Genomic DNA, 26151 nt, shown 5'->3' on the forward strand with positions numbered 1-26151 from the left:
TTCAATGCAATCATTAGATGAGCCAAATTGGGACTGAACTTGTCACTCTAGTTCATTTAATTCACTTCTGTTTTCAAATACCTGGAGCATGGGATCACCCTCGTTCCAGAAGGGCTGTGAGATCTGATACCACAAAATTTCTCTTTGATTCCTGTGTTATCTTCCTGGCCACGACTGACTCCGTAAGATTCCATGGGAGAGGGCTGGCAGACAGCTGACAGGCCAGATTCAGGCCTACATGTCAGCTGGTCAACACTAGTTTCTTCTCTACCCACAGCAGACTTGCCTTTCTCCCATCCAGGCTCCCATACTGACCCCAGTAATGAAAGAAGGGCCCATCCTACTCTGGATTTTAATTTATTTGGATGTCTTTGAATCTACAATTCTTCATTGGCACTAAAAAGCAAACAATTTCGAGCTTATCCAGTGCTTTCTCGTTCCTGTGCTGTAGTGGTGGTCTTCAGTGATCTCTTCCATCTTAACCAGAAGTGGAACCTCTTCATTTCATTTTTGATTTGGTAACATCTGCTCTTTTATAGGGCGTCCCTTGTGGCTCAGCTGGTAAAGAATCCACCTGCAATGTGGGAGACCTGGGTTCAATCCCTGGGTTGGGAAGATCCCCTGGAGAAGGGAAAGGCTACCCACTCCAGTATTCTGGCTCGGAGAATCCCATGGACTGGATAGTCCATGGGGTCGCAAAGAGCTGTTTTTTTTTTTTTTTTTTTTTAATAAATTTATTTTAATTGGAGGTTAATTACTTTACAATATTGTATCGGTTTTGCCATACATCAACATGAATCCGCATTATATTTTGTTTCTTTTAAGCCATTATTTGTTTTGTTTATTGCTCTTTATGTCTGTTCTAATTTATTTTTTATGAAAATTTCCCTTATACTTCTAATCCTGTTCTGTCACCTGTCCTTTCAAACCTTTTATTTCTAAATGTTTCTAGTTATGATTTAAGTTACACTTTTTTTTTATGGCCACACTGTCTGACATATGGGACCTCAGTTTTCTGACCAGAGATTGAAACTGGGCCACCGCCGTGAAAGCCGAATCCTAACCCCTGCACTGCCGGGAAAGTTCCTAAGTTACGCTATAATAGCATCTATCACTTGCTTAGTTCCTTTTGCCTCATTTAAAATTCATCTGCATTGTGCAGTGTAGGTTTCTGTTTTGCTCTCATTGTCTGTAGCGACAGTATTGTGTTCTTTTCAGCATGCAATAACTTTTATATTAGAATTGGTCACGATCCTCTTCTATTGCATTTTGTGTTTTGAGTGAAATGAGTTTTTCTGTGTTTCTGGGAGTGAGGGATACTTTGAGACAGGTTTTGTAGCTTCCTGGCTCCAGCACGCCCTCTTCTGATGCTTTTGCCAAGTGACAGAAAATGTTATATTTCCAGAGATCTGACGTTCGGGTCCCCTCCCCCATGTTGTTCCTGCACCATCTCTGTTTTCAGCATCCTTCGCTCCTATATCCTCTGTGTGGAGTTTGTCTTGAAAGGAAGCTTGCCTGCACTATTTCTGAGGGCTTCTAGACTGTTCCTTCCTGGTCAGAACGGTGTGTCATGGTCGCCTTGTGGCCCCTGGTGAACTGGGTGTTACCATTCTCAGCCTGGACCTGTGTGCTTTCTGTGAATACAGGCAAGCACTGTTGTGGTTTTTCTGTTCTCCGGGCTGTTGGAATTCCTTCCTTTCCTCTCACATAGGTCTACAACCACGTGGGTCTTGTAGCTGTTTTGATTTACCCCACAGGCTCATTTTGCAAAATTCAGTGGGACGCATGTGTGTGTGTGTGTGTGTGTGTGTATGGCTTAGTCACTAAGTCACGCATGACTCTTTGTAGCCTCACAGACTGTAGCCCACCCAGTTCCTCTGCCCATGGAATTTTCCAGGCAAGAATATTGGAGTGGGGTGCCGTTTCCTACTCTAGGGGATCTTCTGGATGCAGGGATCAAACCTGCATTTCTTGTGTCTCCTGCATTGGCAGGTAGATTCTTTACCACTAATGCCACCATGGCCTCCTGGGTGGCTCAGGCAGTAAAGCGTCTGCTGGCAATGGGGGAGACCTGGGTTCAATCCCTGGGTTGGGAAGATTTCCTGGAGAAGGGAATGGCAACCCACTCCAGTACTCATGCCTGGAAAATCCCATACCAGCTTCCTCTGGCAGGCTACACTCCATGGTGTCGCAAAGAGTCGGACACAACTGAGCAACCTCACTAATGCCACCGTACCTTGTCAATTATTTTGTTGTTGAAGTTCAAGGTCTCTGATTTTTTAAAAAGTTGCTGATTTATTTCTGACTGTGTTGGACCTTTGTTCCTGCTCCGGCTTTGCTCTACTGTGGCGAGCGGGGGCCGCTCCAGGTGCAGAGCACAGGCTCTAGGGACGGGCTTCAGTAGTTGCAGCATGTCAGCTCAGCAGCTGGGCTCTGGATCGTTGGTTCAGTAAGCCGTGGCACATGGGCTTAGTTGCTCTAAGCACGTGGCATCTTCCTGGATCGGGGATCAACCCATGTCTCTGCACTGGCAGGCAGATTCTTTACCACGGAGCCACCAGGAGAGCCCCACAAGGTCTCTGATTTTGATACAGTTGTTGCTTGGTTTGAGTTGATGGGGAAATTTGGAGAGATGAAAATTTATGCCTCATAATCTCCCCAGAATAAGTGAAGTCACTTAGTCGTGTTCGACACTTTGCGACCCCATGGCCTGTAGCCTACACCAGGCTCCTCCATCCACGGAATTTTCCAGGCAAGAGTACTGGAGTGGGGTGGCCATTTCCTTCTCCAGGATACCTTCCCAACCCAGGGATTGAACCTGGGTCTCCTGCCTTGCAGGCACACACTTTACCGTCTGAGCCACCAGGGAAGCTCAAGTAATCTCCCCAGAATATTGTCATAATTATTTTGAAATGATTAAAAAAAAAAAAAAAGAGTCTACTGATGACTTACGTCTGATGCCAGTCAACTGGGATATTTCTAGACAGGATGATTCTGTCCCAGTTAGGTGGCTAAACAAGGCCATGTCACCATCTATGACTTTTCATAGAATCCCACAAACTCTGACCTGATTCCTTCATGCTTTGTATTTTCTCTGCTATGAGCTGAACTGTGTGCCCCCTAGATTAATACCTATTGACATCCTAACCTGCATGCCTCAGAATGTGACTGTATTTGGAGACAGGGTCTTTAAAGAGGTCATTCAGCTTAAATGAGGTTATATGGATGGGCCCTAATCCAACAGGACCAGTGTCTGCCGGGGTCCAGCCCCGGCTGATCCAGGGTATTCGAAGGAGAGACGGCGTAGGTGAGGATCAGGAAACAACTGCTTAATTAAATGTTAATTAAGGATATAAAAAGTAATAGAATGAGGATAGCTCAGTGAGGAAATTCAGTGGAGAAAAGAGGCTGAAATAAGGATAGCTCAGTGAGGAAATTCAGTGGAGAAAAGAGGCTGAATAATTCAGCCAGAAGGTAAGAGAAAGAACAATATGGGGAGACCAAGTTTCGGTGAACAAGGCCCGCACTTTATTTTCCAAAGTAGTTTTTATACCTTAAGTTATGCATAAAGGATAATGGGGGAAGGGGTAGAGTCATGCAGCAAGCCAGGCTTTCTTCCTGGCTTGCTTATCATATGCAAAAGCTTAGGTGATTTGCATCATCTTCTGGCCTGGAGGCCTGTTAACATTTTAAGACCCTTTCTTCAGAAAACTTATTTTTCTCTAAAGGTGATTGGTCAGGAGCCACCCTCCAAAAGCATTAGATAAAGTTGCATTCCTACAGAGCATAGGTGTGGTGGGCTATAACAAGAAAAAGAATTAACTCAAGGGTCCCAGGTTACAAACATTAAAGCTACCACTTACACCAATTATATTAATCAATACACTGCCAGGGACACAGCAGGTAAGGCATATGGAAACTTAGCAGCAAACATTGGCCCAACAAGTGAAAATCCCTTCACCAATACAATTTCTAATCAATCTTTTAACTACTCAAAAGAATCTGTGTTTAGACAGTTTAGAACATCTCCTGCCTCTCACAGTTGGGAGGCTCTGAACAATCACATGTGGCCAGAAAAACCTATTCAGGCAGGCTAGAGGATTTCCAAAGGAGTTTGTAGGTTGAAACACTGTCACACCCAGGAATTATTAACTGGAGCTGTAAGCTAACTCTTTTTTTCAGAGAGGTAGTGGGGGACAGCCCCTCGTAAAGTCAGAGGTGTAGGTGAAGGCACAAAACAGAAAGTAGGCAGACTCTGGTTTTGGGTGTAAATGCTCGAGAATTTCCAGGGGGACTCCTGAGGGTCGATCCCACCTTTGCGTATGCCAAGCCTCCTTCCTCATGGCCTTTGTCATGGGTGGAGCTCCTCACGCTGGCTCCCGGCAGTGATAGAATTCCAGTTGAGCTATTCCAGATCCTGAAAGATGATGCTGTGGAAAGTGCTGCACTCAATATGCAATATGCCGGCTCCCGGCAGGTGTCCTTATTAGAAGAGGAGATTCAGACACAGAGACATACAGAGGCGCCATGTGAAGATGCAGGGAGAAGGTGGCCGTCTACCAGCCAAGGAGAGAGCCCTTCAGAGGAGACCAACCATGCCGGCACCTTGATCTCACACTTCTGGCCTCCAGGATGAGAATGAGCCTCTGTTTTAAGCCTCTTACTTTGCTATGGCAGCTCTCCCCACCCCCCATCTCTGTCTCTCTCTCTCTCAGACACACACACACAAATGCACACACTGCTTGTAAGAATCTGACATCTGGAGTCAAAAGACCATGTGCTCGTGCTTAGTCACTCAGTCGTGTCCGACTCTCTGTGACCCCATGGACTGTAGCCCTCCAGGCTCCTCTGTCCATGGGATTCTCCAGGCAAGAATACTGGAGTGGGTAGCCATTCCCTTCTCCAGGGGATCTTCCTGACCCAGGGGTTGAATCTGGGTCTTCTGCATTGCAAGTGGCTTCTTTACCATCTGAGCTACCAGGGAAGCCCCTCAAAAGACCACACCAGGGCCTTCTTTTCCCTCTAGATGTATAGAAATGGCTCTCTAGACCTTTCACACCTTTAAAAACTCATTTTGTGGGAAGAAGAAGCTACAGTAGTTTTCATTTTATTTGGGGATCTTGGTTCAGGCAGAACTTGGAGGTGACTGACTTTTTGTCTGTTATCTTATAATCTGTTCCTTTATGGCTGTGCCTACAAGTGTTTAAATTATGCTCAATATGTTCTCTGCATCCTCTCTCTCTCTGTCACCTTGTCTCTCTCTCTCTTTCACTCCGAAGGCATCCTGAATGGGGCATACGACAGCAGAGGGCAAGTGTTGTTGGAAGTGAGAGGTGGCTTCAAGGCTTCCATCTGCTGCTCACGTGTAGGACGCTGGGTGAAGCACGAGGCATCTCAGAGTCTTTGCTTTCTCCTCTGCAACTATGAAACGATGCTTCTTCAAGGACATGCCGGAGGGGCACGGGAGACAAAGCTGTCATTTGCTTCCTGGCATGTAATTGATACCAGAGAATGCTACTTTCTGTTTTTCTTTTTTTTTTAATTCCTCTCCCAACCACAGTTAGCTAGAAAAAAACAATTACAGACCAAAGACAACTTCAATGCATCGAATATATGTTTAAATGTGTGCAAATTCGCAACGCATTACTCACTGCACTCTTCAATAAGTGCCATCAGCGGCAGTTCAAAGGAGTGTGGCTTCCAAACTCGGAAAGCACACGGTGAAGCTGTTCCACGAAGAGCTCTCTGATGGTGGTCCTCCATGCAAAAACAGAGGCTTGTTTCCAGCACGCTTTGTGCATCGTTGTTTATTCAGCAACTGGCAAGCTGGTGTCCCACCTAGTGGTCAACGGGAGGTAGCCCATTTTGAAAAGAGAAGATATTTCATATGATCTGCTGCTGGGCAGAAACCTGGAGAACAGTCAGTCCATCCTTTTCTCCCCATTTACAGAGGCCCGGGCCGTGTAACCCGGAGGAGGAAATGGCAACCCATTTCCAACTCCAGTCTTCTTGCCTGGAGAATCCCAGGGACGGGGGAGCCTGGTGGGCTGCCATCTATGGGGTCGCACAGAGTCGGACACGACTGAAGTGACTCAGCAGCCAGTGTTCTTGCCTGGAAAATTCCTTAGACAGAGGAGCCTGGAGGGCTACAGTCCAGGGGGTCGCAAAGAGTCGGGCATGACTGAGTGACTGAGCACACATGCACGCTCGGGCAGTGTAAAGCCCACGATGCGAGAGGTGACGGGGTGTGTGTGTGCGCGCGCGCGTGTGTGTGCTGTGGCAGTAAAATAGGTACTGCTAGAGAGAAAAAGAGTCATTATATTAAAAGGCATACTGCTGAATGGTTTTCTTAAAATATGAATGATGTCAAGTATTCAGAAAACTTTATGACAAACAGCACATTTACCACCCAACTCTAGTGAGTTCCAGCATTTTTTCATAGCTGCCTCCTGTTTCTTTCAGAAGCAAAGGAACGTACATGCAGACAAAGCTCCTGGTATATCCTTCCACTATCCCTTTGTTGTCCTGTCCCTCACCCAGGGGGAGCCATCATCTCCAATTGGTGTTTACCTAGAATGGCATCGGAGAAGGCATTGGCACCCCACTCCAGTACTCTTGCCTGGAAAACCCCATGGACGGAGGAGCCTGGTAGGCTGCAGTCCATGGGGTCGCTAGGAGTTGAACATGACTGAGCGACTTCACTTTCCCTTTTCACTTTCATGCATTGGAGAAGGCAATGGCACCCCACTCCAGTACTCTGGCCTGGAAAATCCCATGGATGGAGAAGTCTGGTGGGCTGCAGTCCATGGGGTCGCTAGGAGTTGGACACGACTGAGTGACTTCACTTTCATGCATTGGAGAAGGAAATGGCAACCCACTCCAGTGTTCTTGCCTGGAGAATCCCAGGGACAGGGGAGCCTGATGGGCTGCTGTCTCTGGGGTCGAACAGAGTCGGACACGACTGAAGCAGCAGCAGTAGAATGGCATTTGAAAATTCTATTAACACCTTATATGTGAATCCATATTTTTTACCTGTTTTCAAAATGTATTTTAGTAAGGTTATCCCGTGTGTATTTTTTTCTATGACAAACAGTGCAATAAACTACCCTTGTGCCATTTTCCCTCGGGCACTTCCACGTGAATTTTTCTCTTCTTTTCCTAGAAACACCACTGGTGGATTGAACAGGAAGCCTTTTCTTTTCAGAGTGATTATAGCAAATTATCCTCCACATACTCATGTGTAAATGATCCCATGGGGCTTTATATCTGACATCATTAGGCTTCTGAATATTTTCCAATTTGATGGCTATAAAATATTTCAGGGTTTTATCTTTCTCTAATTAGTATTTATATTGGGCATCTTTTAAAAAGATTTTTACTGAAGTATGGTTGATTTACAGTGTTGTAATTTTAATTTTAGCGTCAGCTGTACAGTTGCACATATAAATACTCTTTTTCATATTCTTTTCCATTATGGTTTATCACCGGATATTGAGTATAGGTCCCTGTGCTATACAGTAGGACCTTGTTGTTTATCCATCCTGTATATAATAGTTTGCATCTGCTAATCATATCAAGCATCTTTTTATATGTTTCTTGGTCTTGTATTTACCTCTGCAGAATGGAGGCTGGTTGCCAGAAAGACTGCACTGGGATTAGAAGCCTGAAATTTTCAGCCTTGCCCTGCAACCTCTGGGGAGAGAAGACAGGCAGGGGGCTTAAAGTCATGACCAATGACCAGTAACTGAATCATTATACTTGCAAGTAATGGAACTTCTGTAAAAACTCCTGAGCAGCGGGGTTCAGGGAGCTTCCACATTGCTGAACACATCGAGTTGCTGAATGTGGCACCCCCAGAGAAGGTGTGTAAGTTCTGTGTCCCACCTCACATCCCCAGGCTTCTCTGTCATTTGGCCGTTGCTGAGTTGTATCCTCTAATAAACTGGTGGCTCAGCAGTAAAGAATCTGCATGCCAATGCAGGGTGCAGTTTGAATCCCTGGGTTGAGAGGGTCCCCCGGAGAAGGAAATGGCTATCCATTTCAGCATTTTTGAACATCTGAAAGTTTATCATTCACGTAGTGCTGAAGCCTGGCTTGGAGAATTTTGAGCATTACTTTGCTAGCTGTGAGATGAGTGCAATTGTGCGGTAGTTTGAGCATTCTTTGGCATTGTCTTTCTTTGGGATTGGAATGAAAACTGACCTTTTCCAGTCCTGTGGCCACTGCTGAGTTTTCCAAATTTGCTGGCATGATCAGTGCAGCACTTTCACAGCATCATCTTTTAGGATTTGAAATACCTCAAGAAGAGATAAGAAAGAATAGCAAGAAGAGATAAGAAAGCCTTCTTCAGCGATCAATGCAAAGAAATAGAGGAAAACAACAGAATGGGAAAGACTAGAGATCTCTTCAAGAAAATCAGAGATACCAAAGGAACATTTCATGCAAAGATGGGCTCGATAAAGGACAGAAATGGTATGGACCTAACAGAAGCAGAAGATGTTAAGAAGAGATGGCAAGAATACACAGAAGAACTGTACAAAAAAGATCATCACGACCCAGATAATCACGATGGTGTGATCACTCACCTAGAGCCAGACATCATGGAATGTGAAGTCAAGTGGGCCTTAGAAAGCATCACTACGAACAAAGCTAGTGGAGGTGATAGAATTCCAGTTGAGTTATTCCAAATCCTGAAAGACGATGCTGTGAAAGTGCTGCACTCAATATGCCAGCAAATTTGGAAAACTCAGCAGTGGCCACAGGACTGGAAAAGGTCAGTTTTCATTCCAATCCCAAAGAAAGGCAATGCCAAAGAATGCTCAAACTACTGCACAGTTGCACTCATCTCACATGCTAGTAAAGTAATGCTTAAAATTCTCCAAGCCAGGCTTCAGCAGTATGTGAACCGTTTAGAAAAGGTAGAGGAACCAGAGATCAAATTTCCAACATCCGCTAGATCATGGAGAAAGCAAGAGAGTTCCAGAAAAACATCTATTTTTGCTTTATTGACTATGCCAAAGCCTTTGACTGTGTGGATCACAATAAACTGTGGAAAATTCTGAAAGAGATGGGAATACCAGACCACCTGATCTGCCTCTTGAGAAATTTGTATGCAGGTCAGGAAGCAACAGTTAGAACTGGACATGGAACAACAGACTGGTTCCAAATAGGAAAAGGAGTACGTCAAGCCTGTATATTGTCACCCTGTTTATTTAACTTTTATGCAGAGTACATCATGAGAAATGCTGGACTGGAAGAAACACAAGCTGGAATCAAGATTGCCGGGAGAAATAACAATAACCTCAGATATGCAGATGGCACCACCCTTATGGCAGAAAGTGAAGAGGAACTCAAAAGCCTCTTGATGAAGGTGAAAATGGAGAGTGAAAAAGTTGGCTTAAAGCTCAACATTCAGAAAACGAAGATCATGGCATATGGTCCCATCACTTCATGGCAAATAGATGGGGAAACAGTGTCAGACTTTATTTTTCTGGGCTCCAAAATCACTGCAGATGATGACTGCAGCCATGAAATTAAAAGACGCTTACTCCTTGGAAGGAAAGTTATGACTAACCTAGATAGCATATTCAAAAGCAGAGACATTACTTTGCCAAGAAAGGTCTGTTTAGTTAAGGCTATGGCTTTTCCAGTAGTCATGTATGGATGTGAGAGTTGGACTATAAAGAAAGTTGAGTGCCGAAGAATTGATGCTTTTGGACTGTAGTGTTGGAAAGACTGTTGAGAGTCCCTTGGACTGCAAGGAGATCCAACCAGTCCATCCTAAAGAAAATCAGTCCTGGGTTTCATTAGGAGGACTGATGCTGAAACTGAAGCTCCAGTACTCCAGCCACCTGATGCGAAGAGCTGACTCATTGGAAAAGACCCTGATGCTGGGAAAGATTGAGGGCAGGAGGAGAAGGGGACGACAGAGGATGAGATGGTTGGATGTCTTCACTGACTCAATGGACATGAGTTTGGACAGGGAGGCCTGACGTGCTACAGTCCATGGGGTCGCAAAGAGTCAGACACAACTGAGCGACTAATCTGAATCTGAACCAGCATTCTTGCCTGGAGAATCCCATGCACAGAGGAGTCTCACTTGCTACAGTCCAGGGAGTTGCAAAGAGTCAGACACGACTTAGTGATTAAACAGCAACAACAACAGTAGTAGAGGAAGCACCTTCCTGAAGTTCTGTGAGTTGTGCTAGAGGATTATCAAACCTGCAGAGGGGGCCTCGGGCGCCTCTGATTTACAGCCGTTTGTCAGAAGACTGGGTGGCCCAGGACTTGTGACTGATGTCTGAAGTGGGGACAGTCTTAGGGACCAAAGGACCCCTTTCACTGACTCTAGGTAGACAGTGTCAGAATTGAATTGAATTGTTGGCCACCAGCTGGTGTTGGAGAGTCAGGCAAGTGGTGCGTTAGAAGACATCACGTATTTAGTGTCAGCAGGAAAAAATAATCGCTCAGGATCGTACCTGATGTAAGTGTGGTGCCAGTCACGGAGGGAGCAGTGGACACATTCATTCGTTTATTCCAGGTGTTTATCACACAGCTGCTTCATACCAGACATTGTTGCAAGCACTTGCGTGATGACCAGAGTAAATACAGTGTAAAAAGTCCCTGCCCACGTGGGGTTGGATTCTAAGAGGGAGCAAAGAAAGAAGAAGGAAGCATGTAGCAGATCAGAAAGTGTGTTAGTTTGTGAGGGCTGCCTTTGCCAATACGCAGACTGCGCGGCTTAAACAACAGGACTGTGTCACCTCTCTGTGCCGGAGGCCGGAAGTCCGACATCAGTGCCGACGGGGTCGGTTCTTCCCAAGGCCGTGAAGGGGAAGCTCCTCCAGGCCTCCTTCCTGCTTGTGGATGTTATCTTCTTTCACTGCCTTCACGTCCCCTCTCCTTTGTGGGTGTCTTTCCTTTACACAAGGACACAGTCATGCTTGTCGTTTTGTTAGTCGCTCGGTTGTGTCCCACTCTTTGGGACCCCATAGACTGTAGCCTACCAAGCTCCTCTGTCCCTGGGATTCTCCAGGCAAGAATACTGGAGTGGGTTGCCATTCCTTTCTCCAGGAGGTCTTCCCAACCCAGGGGTTGAATCCAGGTCTCCTGCACTGTGGGTGGATTCTTTATTGTCTGAGCCACTAGGGAAGCCCCCATATGGTGTGTGGACCGCCCCCCACCCCCCACAATGGGCTCATTTTAACTTGATTCCTTCTGTGAAGTCTCTATCACAAAATAAGGTTCTGAGTAAATAGGGGTTGCTGCTGCTGCTAAGTCGCTTCAGTTGTGTTTGACTCTGTGTGACCCCATAGACGGCAGCCCACCAGGCTCCACTGTCCCTGGGATTCTCCAGGCAAGAACACTGGAGTGGGTTGCCATTTCCTTCTCCAGTGCATGAATTGAAAAGTGAAAGTGAAGTCGCTCAGTCATGTGCGACTCTTAGCGACCCCATGGACTGCAGCCTACCAGGCTCCTCCGTCCATGGGATTTTCCAGGCAAGAGTACTGGAGTGGGGTGCCATTGCCTTAGGATTCAGCATATTTTGGGGGTAGGAGACAGTTCAGTCTGTAACAGGTAGGCACTGTAGCATACAGAGGGCAGGAGTGGGTGGTTTGTATATAGAGAGCAGTCAGGAGGGCTTCCCTTAGAAGGTGAGGTCTGAGCAGGTCTGAAAGATATGAAGGAACAAGTCCTACATGTGTCGGATGTTGGGGAAGAGCTGCCAGACTCCTGGTGGTCTCCGAGACCCTAGGGAGGAGAGCAAGCAAGCACATGAGGCCAATATGGAGCCTGGGGGCAGGGCGGCGTCTGCTCCTGCATGAAGGACTGTATCAGTGTCCTGAGGCTTCTGTAACAAAAGATCACAAACTGGGTGGCTGAAAGCGTCAGAAATGTGTTCTCTCACCATTTTGGAGACCAGAAGTCTGAAATCAAGGTCTTATAAGGCCACGGTTGCTCCCTTGCTGGCTGCCAGCCATCCTTGGCATTTCTTGTCTTGCAGCAGCATAATTCTAATCTCTGCCCTCCGCCACCCATCCACACCCCGTCGTCTCACGACCATCATCCCTCTGTGTGGTTGTCACTGTCCATGTCCTGCCGGTGCATTCCTGTGGACCCCTGCCTCTGTGTCTCTTTTCTTATAGACTCCAGTCATATTAGATCAAGAGCCTAGCCTACTCCAGTAGGACTTTATCTTCAAAAAACCCTATTTACATATAAGGTCACATTCACAGGTACCCATAGGCTAAGACCTCAACATACCTTTCAGGGAACACAATGGGACCCACACAGGGACCTTGCTCTTACTGCGTGTGAGGTGGGGTCACCAGGCAGTGGGCTTCCTGTGTGTCTGATTCCTTGCTCCGAGCTCTTGGACACACAGAGGCAGCTGCACAGGGTAGAGCATCCTTGCCCACTTTCAGAAAAGCTTGGATAAGCTTCTAAAGGTAAACGCACAGGGTAGCAGAACAGTTACAAAAGAAAAGAAACATTTCTGATGAAAAGACTGAGAACTGACTCTGTCCTGGCCCCAGGGAAACATCGAAGGCTGCGTCCACTGGCAGCAAAGGTAAAACGAGAAATTGGTTTAGCTCCATAAATGACTTGTTTTCAAAATAAAACGGAAAAGCCAGAGGTTAGCATGATGACATGGAGAAGGAAATGGCAACCCACTCCAGTGTTCTTGCCTGGAGAATCCCAGGGACAGAGGAGCCTGGTGGGCTGCCGTCTATGGAGTCGCACAGAGTCGGACACGACTGAAGCGACTTAGCAGCAGCAGCAGTGTGATGACAAAGGTCTGCAGCTACCGCTTGGCAAAGTTGGAAGAACCTCCCCAGCGCGTTTCCTGTCCTGACCGGCTCTCAGCCTGGGCCGGAAGCCAGCATCCTGGGGATCAGCCGAGGATGCAGGGTCCATTCAGCATCGCGTTGTCTCTGAATCAAAGGACGAGTTTCTCTGCGGAGGGTTGAAACCCCATGCTTCCCAGGGCTTTCGTTGAACGCAGAGTTTGCATTTGGAAGTCTGAGAGGGAGGGACGGTGCTGAACTGACCTCGAATCGCCCTTAGACTGGCCACACCAGTCACGTGGTCTCCACGTTCCGTGTCACCCCAGCTCCTGCCTCTTCCTCCCCTCCCGCGTCCTGGTGAGGCCTCGCTCAGTCCCTCCTCACTTTTTGTCCTTCCTCCAGCTGCGATCCAGTGGCCCTTTTCTGGGTGATCAGCCTTGCTCATCCTCCCGGACTCCTCGGCTCTGAGAGGAATCTTCTCAAAACGCAGCGCGAGCAGGTCAGCCCTTTGTTAGGCACTGTCAGTGGCCCCCGCCCCTCAGCCCGAGCTCGGAGAGCAAGTGGAGGGTGAAGTCCCGCAGCCCTGCACCCCCATCCTGCCCCATACTGATGCGCTCTGATCCTCAGGGTAAATTAGCCGAGCTGGCTTACTTAGGGTGTCGCCAGGCCGGGGATCCTGCTGACTCAACTCGATAACATCAGGTGAAGGTGTCAGGGTGTCTTGGGGGGGTCTCTGCTGCCCTCCTCCCTTCTCATGCTGACACCACAGTTCAAAGCTCCGGGGTACAGTCTTTCGTCTTCTGCTTTTGGTTTCTTAGGGAGTGCACCGCCAGGCACTAGTCACAGTGTGGTATGTTGCAAGGATTTGTGCTGTTGAGTAAGATGGTAAAGTATCCACCTGCAATGAGGGAGACCCGGGTTCGATCCCTGGGTTGGGAAGATCCTCAGGAGAAAGAAATGGCAACCCACTCCAGTACCCTTGCCTGGAAAATTCCATGGATGGAGGAGCCTTGGTAGGCTACGGTCCATGGGGTCGCAAAGAGTCGGACACGACTGAGAGACTTCACTTTCACTTTCAATCTGGATCAAACTCAGTGATGAAACGGTGAGCCCTCCGGTTCTCAGCTGCATGGGGTCTTGCGCTCTATCCGAGCAGAGGTAGGGGGCCCCCTCTCTGAAAAGAGAACTCTTCTAGAAAGCAGAAGTTGCTTCTTTTTTTTTTTTTTCTATAAGATTTTCCATTTTTTTCACCTAATATGCATAATCTTCTTATTTTACATGCTGAATTAGCTCACATGAGAGCAACTTTACGGAAGACATGATGGCATTTAATTATGCCCCAAATATTTGTCTCAGGGTGGTGAGAAGCTCAATGGGTTGCTAATTAAATAATTAGAAGTGGCTGCTTCAGTTTCCTGTGTCTTAATAATGGGGACATTCCTAATTAGGGGTGACAGATGAGGCGGCCAGCCATTCTGACGGCCCTCCCCACCAGAAACAAGCATTTTATGGACAGATTATTGCCATTCAGGCCTTCAGAGCTTCCAGAAATTTCTGTTAGCTTTAGGACTGTGGGTGCATGGACATCGAGGGATCTGAACACACGTGGGAAGGACATCCTGGGTGCTTTGTGTGAGCGCTGACTCTGAGGGTAGACCAGCTTCTTGGCTCTCCTTCTTGCTGTTAATAGCCATGAAGCCAGGGCAGGTTCCTGATATGTTCTGAGCCTCAGTTGCCTCATCTCTAAAATGGGGATAATTAAACCTTGCTCATCAGGGGTTGTGGGAAATCTCATGAGTTAATGCGTGTTAAGCACTTAGCCCAGGGCCCAGTATTTGGAGGCCAAGAAGGTAAGATGCTCACTCTGGAATCAGGTGCCCACAAGCAGGACTTCCTGTGTTGACCACGGTCAGGTGGGCAGCCTGCTTTGCTTCATCCCAATTCTTTTTTTTTTTTTGAAGGATGGATGCGCGAAGGACTTAAGACTCTAGACTTAGAGGAAGTTGCTTGCGCTGAGCAATTCCTCCAGGAGACTGACATTACAGTCTGGAAAGTCAAGATGGTCGGGTGGGGGTGGGTTGGCTTTCCCCTTAACCACATTCCGGGAGGGACTGTTTCGGCTCTGGGGAGGTGTTCCCAAACTTTTCAGGGTCAGGAAAAAAAGTGAAGTTGTATTTGGGGAGTCTTCTCTCTCCACGCTGTGCAGCGCCAAGGTTGGCCCTGGTTGCCGGGGCGGCACCGGGGAGAGCCAGGGAGATAGCACAAAGCACAGTTCGACTCGGTCTCAGTCTGGCGAGGAGGGTGGAATGATGGGCCGTGGAATAGCCACGAGTCACTCCTTTGACCCTTCTCTGGGATTCTCCACTCAGGTTCTCTTGAGTGGACATTCCAGTAGGGAACTTGGATTTTTCCATTGCAGCAACTTGAAAGGGAACTGATGATTTATTTCTTGACTGTACTTGTTGAATCCTGGTGTGATCCAGGCACTTAGCTAAGCTTTCTCTCACCATCCATCCTGACAAGACCACTCAAGATAAGTCCTGCTGAAGGTGCCAAGTCTCAGAGAGGTTGAGTGACTTGCCGCCAGATGCACAGAGTGTGGCAGACTTGCACCTGCCTCCCCCGGAGCCCAGAGCAGCTGCATGTAACCTCCGTGCTGCTGTGTCCTCCAGGGCTTAACACAGAACAGCACCATCCTGGGTGTGAGTCTGGGCACAGAAGTGGTGTTGGTGAAAGTGAAAGTTGCTCAGTAGCGTCCGACTCTTTGTGACCCTATGGACTATACAGTCCATGGGATTCTTCAGGCCAGAACACTGGACTGGGTAGCCTTTCCTTTTCTCCAGGGGATCTTCCTGACCCAGGGATCGAACCCAGGTCTCCCACATCGCAGGTGGATTCTTTACCAGCTGAGCCACAAGGGGTTGGTGAACCGATGGGGAAAGGTCTGGGTCCTGCTCTGACTGCCGCTACTGGAAAGGGAACATTCAACCTTCCGCGTGTCCTTATGGCCTGAAGGATGGGACTCTGTCCTGATACAAGTCCTAACAATGCTGGGCCTCCATGTGCTAGAGGATTTCAGGGAAAAGGAAGCCATGTATGGCTAGATGGAGTCAGGGATGCCTCAGCGCCCTCTGACAAGCAGTAGGTCGCACGGTGTGTTTCCAGACCCATCTGGGCTTTGTACTCTCCCCAGGTGATTCCTGGTTCCCCAGGTGAGTCCTGGTCCTGCCCCCAGGTCAGCCTTGTTCCTGCCCCCAGGTGAGCCCTAGTGCTTACCTGGTGGAGCCTTGGTCCTGCCCCTTGAACAGCCCATGGAAGTGTGTGCAAGCCTAGCATGTCCCGAGCCACTGAAGCAGGTGACATGGCCCAGCAGTCCTGCACAACCTGCCCTGGCTCTGGGGTCCAGAGTCACAAGGTCTGGATGCCTTTGCCTTCCTCGTAGTGGAGCTGCGCCCCTTGCCCTCTTTCCTGCTGGGTGTGAAGACCTCCTGAAGGACCCCAGACCCCTTTCTCCCTCGTGGGGTCCCAGGACATCTGTGGATGAGAAGAGGAGATTGCTTTTTACAGAGACCCGTCCTAAGCCTGTGCTCTGGCTTCCTGCAGACAGACCTCGAGCCCTGCAGGATGGATTGCAGCCAGAAGGGAAGGCAAAACAAATCTCAACACTGTGTTTCTGTTCGTTTGCTCAGCTGTGTCCAACTCTGTGACCCCATGGCCTGCAGCATGCCAGGCTTCCCTGTCCTTCACTATCTCCCAGAGTTGGCTCAAACTCGTGTCCATCGAGTCAGTGATGCCATCCAACCATCTCATCCTCTGTCGTCCCCTTCTCCTGCCTTCAGTCTTGCCCAGCATCAGGGTCTTTTCAAATGAGTCAACTTTTTGCATCAGGTGGCCAAAGTATTGGAGCTTCAGCTTCAGCATCAGTCCTTCCAATAAACATTCAGGACTGATCGCCTTCAGAATGGACTGGTTGGATCTCCTTGCAGTCCAAGGGGCTCTCAAGAGTCTTCTCCAGCACCACAATTCAAAAGCATCAATTCTTTGGCACTCAACCTTCTTTATGATTCTACTCTCACATCCGCACATGACTGCTGGAACAACCATAGTTTGACTATACAGACCTTTGTTGGCAGAGGGATATCTCTGCTTTTTAATACACTGTCTGGGTTCGTCATAGCTTTGTCAACACTGTGTATTTTCTGTTTTTTAAAAATGCGCCAGAAAAGCATAACTAAACACAGATCCAGGCAGGAAGAGCCAACACTTCTTTTCTGGCGCACTACCATGTTCCGATTTGGAGTGTGGTTAACCTTTGCAGTCATCTCACTATCTCCTTGAAGGATGACAGCCTGCAAGGTTCAGCACAATTTATCTGCTGAACGGTGGAGGCTGCCGAGGACTCTACAAGTGGTTTATGTTTTGACCGTGTTCCAAGTTATGCAAGTCATCCCCTTTGATGGATAACGGCAGGTCCCTGAATCCTTTGTCCCCTGTCCCTTCTGCCTCCTTGCTGCCCTCTCCTGTTCACAGGGAGACTCTCCCTGGAATGTCCTTTTTCACCAGTGGCCACTGGGAATTCCCATGTGGATTTCAGCCCCTGCTTTCTTCTCAATGCCCTCTGCTTTGGGGACAGTTAGCCTGGATAGTAAGAGAAGAGCCTTCCCCTCCAGAGTCCGACAGTTTGGGTTTGACCCTGGCATAGCCTCCAAAGAACCTCTAAGTGGCAGGTTGGAAGGCAACCTCTAACCTCGGTGCTCCCGTCTTCTTGCTGTTCCACGGGGTACCAGTAGCTACCACCCACTTGGTTGTTGTGGGCAGAAGAGAGGTCACGTGCTCTTTGGTTCTTTCCCTATGAAGCTTGCAAACGGTGCCTGTCATATGGAAAACTCCCAAGGGGAATTGTCTTTGTCCTGATGCCTTTGGGACTCTCCTGCAGAATATTCTTGGTGGAGCCCAGACATGGATCGAATCACTCCTGTTCAGACTGGAGAATCATGACCTTGGGGGTCTCCCGAGAGCAGGGAAAACGCAAATGGTTCTCGACCTGATGGCGTGGCTGCCTTTCTGTGTGTGGGTGCTTCTCTTTCTGGATTTCCCTCCCTTTGCTGACTGGACACACGGGGGTTTGGGCTTTGTATTCAGTTCCCAGGGGAGGCTGGAACAAGTCATCACGGATGGGGTGGTTAAAACACAGACCTGTATTTTAAAAATTTTTTCCACATTGCACAGCATGCAGGATCTTAGTCCCCTGATCAGGGATTGAACCTGTGCCCCTGCCGTGGAAGTGCAGAGTCTTAAGGACTGGACCACCTGGGAAGTTCTAACAGGTCTGTACTATAATGCTATTTTGGAGCCACAAGTCCAACATCAGAGTCTTGACAATCCTGGGCGCCCTCTGGAGGCTCTGGGGGAGGAGGCTCCTTGTCTCTTTCAGCCTCTGGTGGCTCCCGGCATTCCTTGGCTTGTGGCAACATCCCTCCAACCTGTTTCTGTCTTCCCTTGTTCTTGCCCTCTGAGTCTGTCTTTTCCTCTTCATAGAAAGACACTAGCCATTGCATTGAGGGCCTACCCTGTGATCTCGTTTTTTGAAATAAGGATATTTTATTTATTTATTTGTGGCTGCACTGGGTCTTCATTGCTCTGTGAGGGCTTTCTCTAGTTGCTGTGTATGGGCTTCTCTTTGCGGTGGCTTCTCTTGTTGCAGAGCATGGGCTCTAGATTGCAGGCTCCGTAGTTGTTGCTCTTGGGCTTGAGAGCACAGGCTCAATAGTTGTGGAGCACAGATTCAGTTGTTCCTCGGCACCTGGGATCTCCCCGGACCAGGGACTGAACTGCTATCCTCTGCATTGGCAGGCAGATTCTTAACCACTGGACCACCAGGGAAGTCCTCTATAATCTAATCTTGCATGCACGCTAAGTCGCTTCGGTCATGTCCAACTCTGCGACCCTATGGACTGTAGCTCTCCAGGCTCCTCTGGCCATAGGGATCCTCCAGGCAAGAATACTAGAGTGGGTAGTCATTTCTTCTCCAGGAGATCTTCCCGACACAGGGATTGAACCCATGTCTCTTATGTCCCCTGTAGTGGCAGGAAGAATTTTTTTTCTTTACCACTGGTGCCACCTGGCAAGAATGATCTTATCTTAACTTTAACTAACTACATCTGCAAAGACTCTATATCCAAACAAGGTCACATTCTGAGTTTCCAGGTGAACATGACTTTCTGGGAAGCACAATCCAATCTACTACAGGTGTTAACTGTGAGGTCAGCAAGGGATAAGCACACACTTGTGCCTGGATGGCCTGGAAGATCTTTCATCCAGGCCCTCAAACAGACTGACTAGACTGGAGAATTTTCCTCTGTTTTCTTCCCCCAGGGTCCACGGCAGCTCAGAAATTCCCTGCCCTCAGCTGGCATTTCCCTGACTTCTTGAAGACTCATCTTTCTACATCTTGCTTTCCCCTCCCTGTCATCTCAAGTACCCTACGATGAAACCAAAGCCACGGCTGAGTGCTGTGGCTCCCGAGAGGGTAAACAATTTTTTTTTTTTTAATGCTAGAATGTTTAAAAGCAAAACATTTTGAATTTGAAGACAGCATAGAGATAACCGCAACCTATAAATCAAGGAATTGGTGGGGCTCCAAAAATGCTCAAGCCAAATTCTTTCTGTTCTCCCCCCTTTCAGCCCTGTTATCTGTTTGCATGCCCTCTTGGGCTTTGTGCGGGGGTTTCATTCTACTGGTTCTGTGCACACAGAACAGACCTCCAGGTCTTGGCAGCCCTTAGGAAGCAGGACCTGGAAAGCAATTATGGCCAAGAATCCCTTCCTTTCAGGAACTCGTGGTGTTCTGTTCATATGCCCTAGGGGTTTATGCAGCATTGCGGCGCTTGAAGGCTCATCTCTCTGCGCACAGAGATGGGCGTTGCAGGTGAGTGAGTGTCCCGTTTGGCTCAGAGTGGGTGAAGGCACAGCCCAAGGTTGGTTCTCCTCTGGCTGCTGGAGACACTGTTGTGGGGCAGAGAAGGGGTGGTGGTCCCCACTAATTTGTGTCTCTTGCATCTTTGGTGCTGGTGGTCTGCCTCTGGCATTTTCAGGAGTGGATAAGACCCCACAGACTGAGTTTGGGATCCTGTTTGACATCAATTACTTGGTCAAGCTGTGTCCTAGGGCCAGCTGGGCAGCTGTCTGACTGGATTTCTCATCTTGGGCTTCTCCCATCTACGCATCTTACAGAAGTAAAGATCTTTCTTTGTGTGTATGATTCAGCTTAACTTATTATTTAAGAAATTGTTAACTGAAATATGTGCTCTGTGTGCTAAGTCACTCAGTCGTGTCTGACTCTTTGTGACCCCATGGACTGTAGCCCGCCAGGCTCCTCTGTCCATGGGATTCTCCAGGCAAGAATACTGGAGTGGGTTGCCACGCCCTCCTCCAGGGGATCTCCCGACCCAGGGATCAAACCTGCGTCTCTTGTCTCTTGCCATGACAGGCAGGTTTTTTTTACCACTAGTGCCACCTGGGAAGCTGGTAATTGAAATATAATAGGTGTACAATATAGTATAATATTATATAAGTTACAGGTGTACAATAGAGTGATTTACAACCTAAAAGGTTATATTTTATAGTTATTATAAATATTGCCTATATTCTCCATGTTGTACAATATACTCTTGTAGCTTTTTAAAAATAATATTTATTTATTTGGCTGCTCCAGGTCTCAGTTTTGGCATGCAGAATCTAGTTCTCTGACCAGGGACCAAACCCAGGCCCCTGGAGTCTTATCCCGGGGACCATCAGGGAAGCCCCACTGTAGCTGATCTTATACAGAGCAGTTTGTACCTCCTAAGCCCCTTTGCCTACTCTGCCCCTCACCTCCTTCCCTCTCCCCCACTCTTGCCACCGGTCTGTTCTCTGTGTCCTTGGCTTCTTTTTCATTACAAAGATCATTTTATAAGGCTGCTCTTTGCGATTTCAGCACAGGTGAAAAGCTCAGGAGTGACCTGAACAGAAGTCTTGCCTGTTGCATTGTCATGGGGGAGACACTCTAATGCTCTAACTGGAATGTTATTAATATGACAAGGTTCTATTTTTCTCGTTGCTTTTTTTTTTTGGTGAGAGAAGGAATGTGTGAATGTGGAGAAAGTTAAGCAGGGGCCTCAGTGCATATTGCTGGGACTTAGAAGGGGGCGGTGGCATCACATAACCTGGGCTGAAGGGTTAAACCTCTCAGGGGGTCCTTCCAGATGGAGCTTTAGGTGGATTGGAAGGAAACCGCAGCGTGCTGCAATGCAGGCAGGTAGGGTTTTTCTAATTGGGTGGCAGTGGGTAGTGAACCTGCCCATCCCCCCGCCATGACAGAGCGGAGTCTCTGGCTCCTCGGCTCTGGGGTTGGAGTGGGCACTGTGACTGTTTGGGCCAACAGAATGTGGTGACAAGTGGTTCAGCTCCTGGTGAGACAGGCTGGGACCCTGGGTCTTTACTGGAGTGCTTGCGCCTGGACAAAGTTCTCCTCCAGGAACAGATACAAAGAAACTATAATGGACTAAAGAGAACTGCAGGCAGGCACAGTTGGGGCCAAGTATGAACAATAAGATACAAAAGAGGCCACAGATTTATTGCCATTTCTGCGGTGCTGGGAGCAAAAGCAGGGTATTACACTGTGACCCCTGCACACAGCACCAGCCAGGGGGTGGGCAGGCCCCCTCAGCCACCCTTCTGGGCCTGACCCACCCATCTGCTCCTCCCCCACCCCATTTAAGGAGCCAGCTCACCTCCCTCGGGGAGTGAGCAAGGGAGCCTGTTACTTGTTCTCCGTCCCTCTTGCTGGAGTTCGAGTCCCAGTTCAGTTCAGTCACTCAGTCGTGTCCAGCTCTCTGCGACCCCACGGACTGCAGCACGCCAGGGCTTCCCGTCCATCACCACCTCCCGGAGCTTACTCAAACTCATGTGCATGGAGTCGGTGATGCCATCCAACCATCTCACCCTCTGTGGTCCCCTTCTCCTCCCGCCTTCAACCTTTCCCAGCATCAGGGTCATTTCAAATGTCCCAGGGTCCCAGTAAAGCCTTATCCAAATTCCCAGTCTGGTCTCTTGTGCTTGTGCTCAGCCCAATTGCTTTTCCACTTCTGTAGACTCAGAGTGAACAGTTGATTCCCTCTCTTTTTGGACTCTGATTATATGATGGCACAGTCACAGCAGAAACCATCCTCTGGAGCACATTTACACACAGATGCAAGGAATTCCGTATCTGTTATCTCATTTAATCCTTGCTCAGTCACCCAGTTGTGTCCGACTCTTCTCGATCCCATGGACTATAGCCCGCTAGGCTCCTCTGGCCGTGGGATTTCCCTGGGCAAGAATACTGGAGTGGATTGCCACTTCCTCCTCCAGGGGATCTTCCAGATCCAGAGCCTCTTAAGAATTTCTACTGAGTCAAGAATCCAAGAACCCTGCTGGCTAACATAGGCGCTGCCCTCCACTGAATGGTGGGCGTTCTGCCTCTTGGAAGCACCTGTCTTGTAAGGAGTGGGATACTTGGAGATGCCCATGGGGGTGGGCAAAGCCTGTGTCCAGTGACCAGGAACGGCCTTGGGCGCCCAGCGGACAGCTCACTGGAGCTGAGATACACCATCCCTGCTCGCCCTCCCTGACTCCTGACCCACGACGTCCTGAGCCAAACCAACAGCTGCGTGAAGGCTTTAAGTCTGGGGTGGCTTCACATGGAGCGGCGCTTACCTGGGGCATTTTTGTCGAGATAAGACTGGTCACCTGGCAGGGCTGGGGAGGAGGCTGGGTGAAAAGTGGCTCCAGTAAGAAAGTGAAAGTGAAAGTTGCTCAGTCATGTCTGACTCTTTGTGATCTCATAGATATACAGTCCATGGAATTCTCCAGGCCAGAATACTGGAGTGGGTAGCCTTTCCTTTCTCCAGGGGATCCTCCCCACCCAGGGATCAAACCCAGGTCTCCCACATTGCAGGTGGATTCTTTACCAGCTGAACCACAAGGGAAGTCCAAGAATATTGGAGTGGATAGCCTATCCCTTCTCCAGCAGATCTTCCCAACCCAGGTCTGCTGCATTGCAGGCTGATTCTTTACCAACTGAGCTCTCAGGGAAGGAAGCGGTGGATAAAGATTCCAGCCGCTCTCCCAGGTGAAGGTGAAGGTGAAGAGGTGCGTCTGGTGGGGACCAGTGCAGGTACAGATGCCTGCAGGACGCCCCAACTCCCCGCCTCTGGGTGGGGGCAGGGCAGCTGGAACAGTAAACAAAGGGGATTCCTGAGTTCCATCACTTATCAGATGCCAACTGAGCTCACATGTGCTCAGCACGTGAGATAGGAGGTGTGTGACAGACACCACCCTGGTCCCAAGAAATCCCTGCCTATGCCTGGGGAGAAAGAAGTCCCGCGGGATGGAGATGAGGCCAGAGGGGGGATCGCAGTGGACAGGGTATGGGCTCCTCAGGGGTTTGGGCCCCTTGATTAGGCAGCTGACAAGTGTCCCTGGACCAGGCAGGTTCTGGCCAGCCTGCCTCATCTCTGCCTGCTGCTGGGCTGCTGGATGCCCTGCTTGATGGCCAGTCGGGGGAGAGACTCAGCCAGACCTGGAGTTAGTGGCGGGACCCCGCTGACCCACGTCAGCTGGTTTCCTTCATCGTCTGCCGCTGTTGAGCCCCTGCTGGTCTCGGCTCCTTGGCTAAGCTTCTGCTGCCCCCTCCCGGCTGGAGCCTAGTGACCCCGTCACCGCATGGGTAGTGATGGGTGGTTGTGGTTTCCATTTCTCCCTGTCAACATGAATTTGCTGGATTGTCTCCCAGAGTTTAACATGTAACTGGCAGTATAGCTTTCAGTTCAATATTATCATTGTATTAATAGCTGGCCATGTCATTTAGGACTAAGTGTTATAATCTTTGAGCCTCTTGTTTTCTCAGCTAGAAAATGGGACTAATACTACTGATTTTGCAGGGCTATAAGGATTAAGTGGGCTTCCCAGGTGGCACAGTGGTAAAGAATCCGCTTGCCAATGCATAAAATGAGGGTTCCATCTCTGGGTCAGGATCCCTGGAGAAGGAACTGGCAACCCACTCCAGCATTCTTGCCTGGAGAATCCCATGGACAGAGGAGCCTGAAAGGCTACAGTCCATGGGGTCAAAAAGAGTTGAACACGACTGGGCAACTGAGCAAGATTAAGTGAAATAACAGATGTGGAATTCCTTGTACCTGTATGTAAATGTACTACTGAGTGATGGTTTTGTTGTTGTGGTTGTGCCATCATATAATCGGAGTCCAAAAAGAGAGGGAATAAACTGTTCACTCTGCGTCTACAGAAGTGGAAAAACAAGTTTTTGGAGAAACAAGTTTTGGCCCGTGGGGAAGAAGCTGGAACAGAGACCTAAAATGTGCTGACGCTGGCCCTGTCCCTGTTTACCCAGCTCTGGGAGGGACAGTGTGGTTTGAGGAATTTACCTTCTTATTTTCTTGTCTTTGGTTTTCCTTGATGCTGGAGTGCAGGGAAGCAGAGTCTGATCTGCTCAAAGCAACTTTTATGGATGAGATTTAGCTTTCAAGTCTTCCTTCTAGAGATGACTTCAGGACTTTGAGGAAGAAAAAACATGAAGTTGTGATTTAGGAAGATTGTAACTCAAGCATTTGTTGAGAAGACACCAAATACTTTATTTCCTTGTAAGAGAAGAAAGATCATATTATATAATCAAAACATGTAAAAGGAGGTGTGCATCGTGTTGGCTAAAGAAAGCCTAAGGTGACCTTCGGGGCTCCCCTGGTGGCTCAGTGGTAAAGAATCCACCGGCCATTGCAAGAAACACAGGTTTTATTCCTGGGTCAGGAAGATCCCCTGCAGGAGGAAATGGCAACCCACTCCAGTATTCTTGCCTGGGAAGTTCCATGGACAGAGGAGTCTGGTGAGCTACAGTCCATGGGGTTGCAAAAGAGTCAGACATGACGTAATAACTAAACGACAATAAAAACAAAAGTGACCTTCAGGGAAGCATTAGCAGTGGGAGATGATGGCTGTCCTGAGTCCCACTGGATCCAGCGTTCATTTCTCTTGGTGGTCTGCCGCGTGATGAATGGGAAAGCGATTGCCTTTCTGTAGGCTATCTATTGACCTTAGATGACTGCATTATAGCCTACTGGTTGGAAACCCCCAGGCCACAATGATGAACACTGATCAGACAAGTGGACCTCTTTTAAAAATGCAAACTAATAAGTTTCACAGAAATCACTCATTAGGGTGTGCTAGGATGTGAGCAGTGCAGTATGTTTTGTCAAAATGTTGGATGAGGTAATTTGGTAGAATGAACCATTCTACCATATATGGAGGCACCAGGTCATTCTCAGTTGAGATCATTCTCAGAGAGAGATTTTCAAAATATAACATAGCTGTGAAAGCAGTAATAGGGGTTTCTATGGCTGCTATCATCACCTGAATGGCACATCATGAATGTTACTACTCTTTCTCCTCCATCCATCAACCACCCATTCCCCAACACACTCATCTACCTATTCATCCATCCATCCACTCATTCATCCATCCATTCATCCACCTACCCATCCATTCATCCATCCATTCCTCCACCCATCCATCCATCCACTCATCCATCCATCCACCCATTTATCCACCCATCCATCCACTCATCCATCCATCCAAACATCCATCTGCCTAGTCAAACATCCATCCACCCACTCATCCATCCATTCACCCACCCACCCATCCATTCACCTATCCATCCAAACATTTGTCCACACACTCATCCATTCATCCACCCATCCATCCACTTGTCCATCCATCCAAACATCCATCCATCCATCCAACCATCCATCCACCCACTCATCCATCCATCCATCCATCCACCCACTCATCCGTCCATCCATCCATCCAAACATCCGCCCAACCACTCATCCATCCATCTACTCCCTCATCCATCCATTCATCCACCCACCCATCCACTCATCCATCCATCCTAACATCTGTCCACCCACTCATCCATCCATCCACCCATCCACCCACTCATCCATCTATCCATTCATCTACCCACCCATCCATTCATCCATTCATCTACTCATCCATCCAACAAAAAAGCACTGAGCACCAACTAAGTGCCAAGTATTATGGAAGGTGCTGGGGACAGATAGGTGAGACAATCCTTGGCTGTAAGGGGTTTGTTGTCTGCTGGGGACAACAGACAAGAAGGGTTAATGTTCAGTGCAGTGCTCGTTTATGAGCTCTCAGGATAGAGATTTGGAAGCCTGCTAGGTCAGGGGAGTCAGGGAAGGGTGTCTGAGCCTCCCGGCTGGCTTCAGATTCACATCAGATCAGATCAGATCAGTTGCTCAGTCGTGTCCGA

General features: G+C 48.5%; 1 long non-coding RNA gene across 1 annotated transcript; it reads right to left on the minus strand.

The window, feature by feature from the left end:
* Nucleotides 1–5518: 5518 nt before the first annotated feature.
* LOC132346083 (uncharacterized) lies at nucleotides 5519–22868 on the minus strand. Its single transcript, XR_009495773.1, has 2 exons — nucleotides 22524–22868; nucleotides 5519–5838 (listed from the first exon to the last, which is right to left on the minus strand). It is a non-coding gene; the product is annotated as an uncharacterized lncRNA (long non-coding RNA).
* Between the last annotated feature and the right edge of the window lie 3283 nt (nucleotides 22869–26151).

This window comes from Bos taurus, chromosome 1, assembly GCF_002263795.3.
Source record: "Bos taurus isolate L1 Dominette 01449 registration number 42190680 breed Hereford chromosome 1, ARS-UCD2.0, whole genome shotgun sequence".
Lineage (NCBI taxonomy): Eukaryota > Metazoa > Chordata > Mammalia > Artiodactyla > Bovidae > Bos > Bos taurus.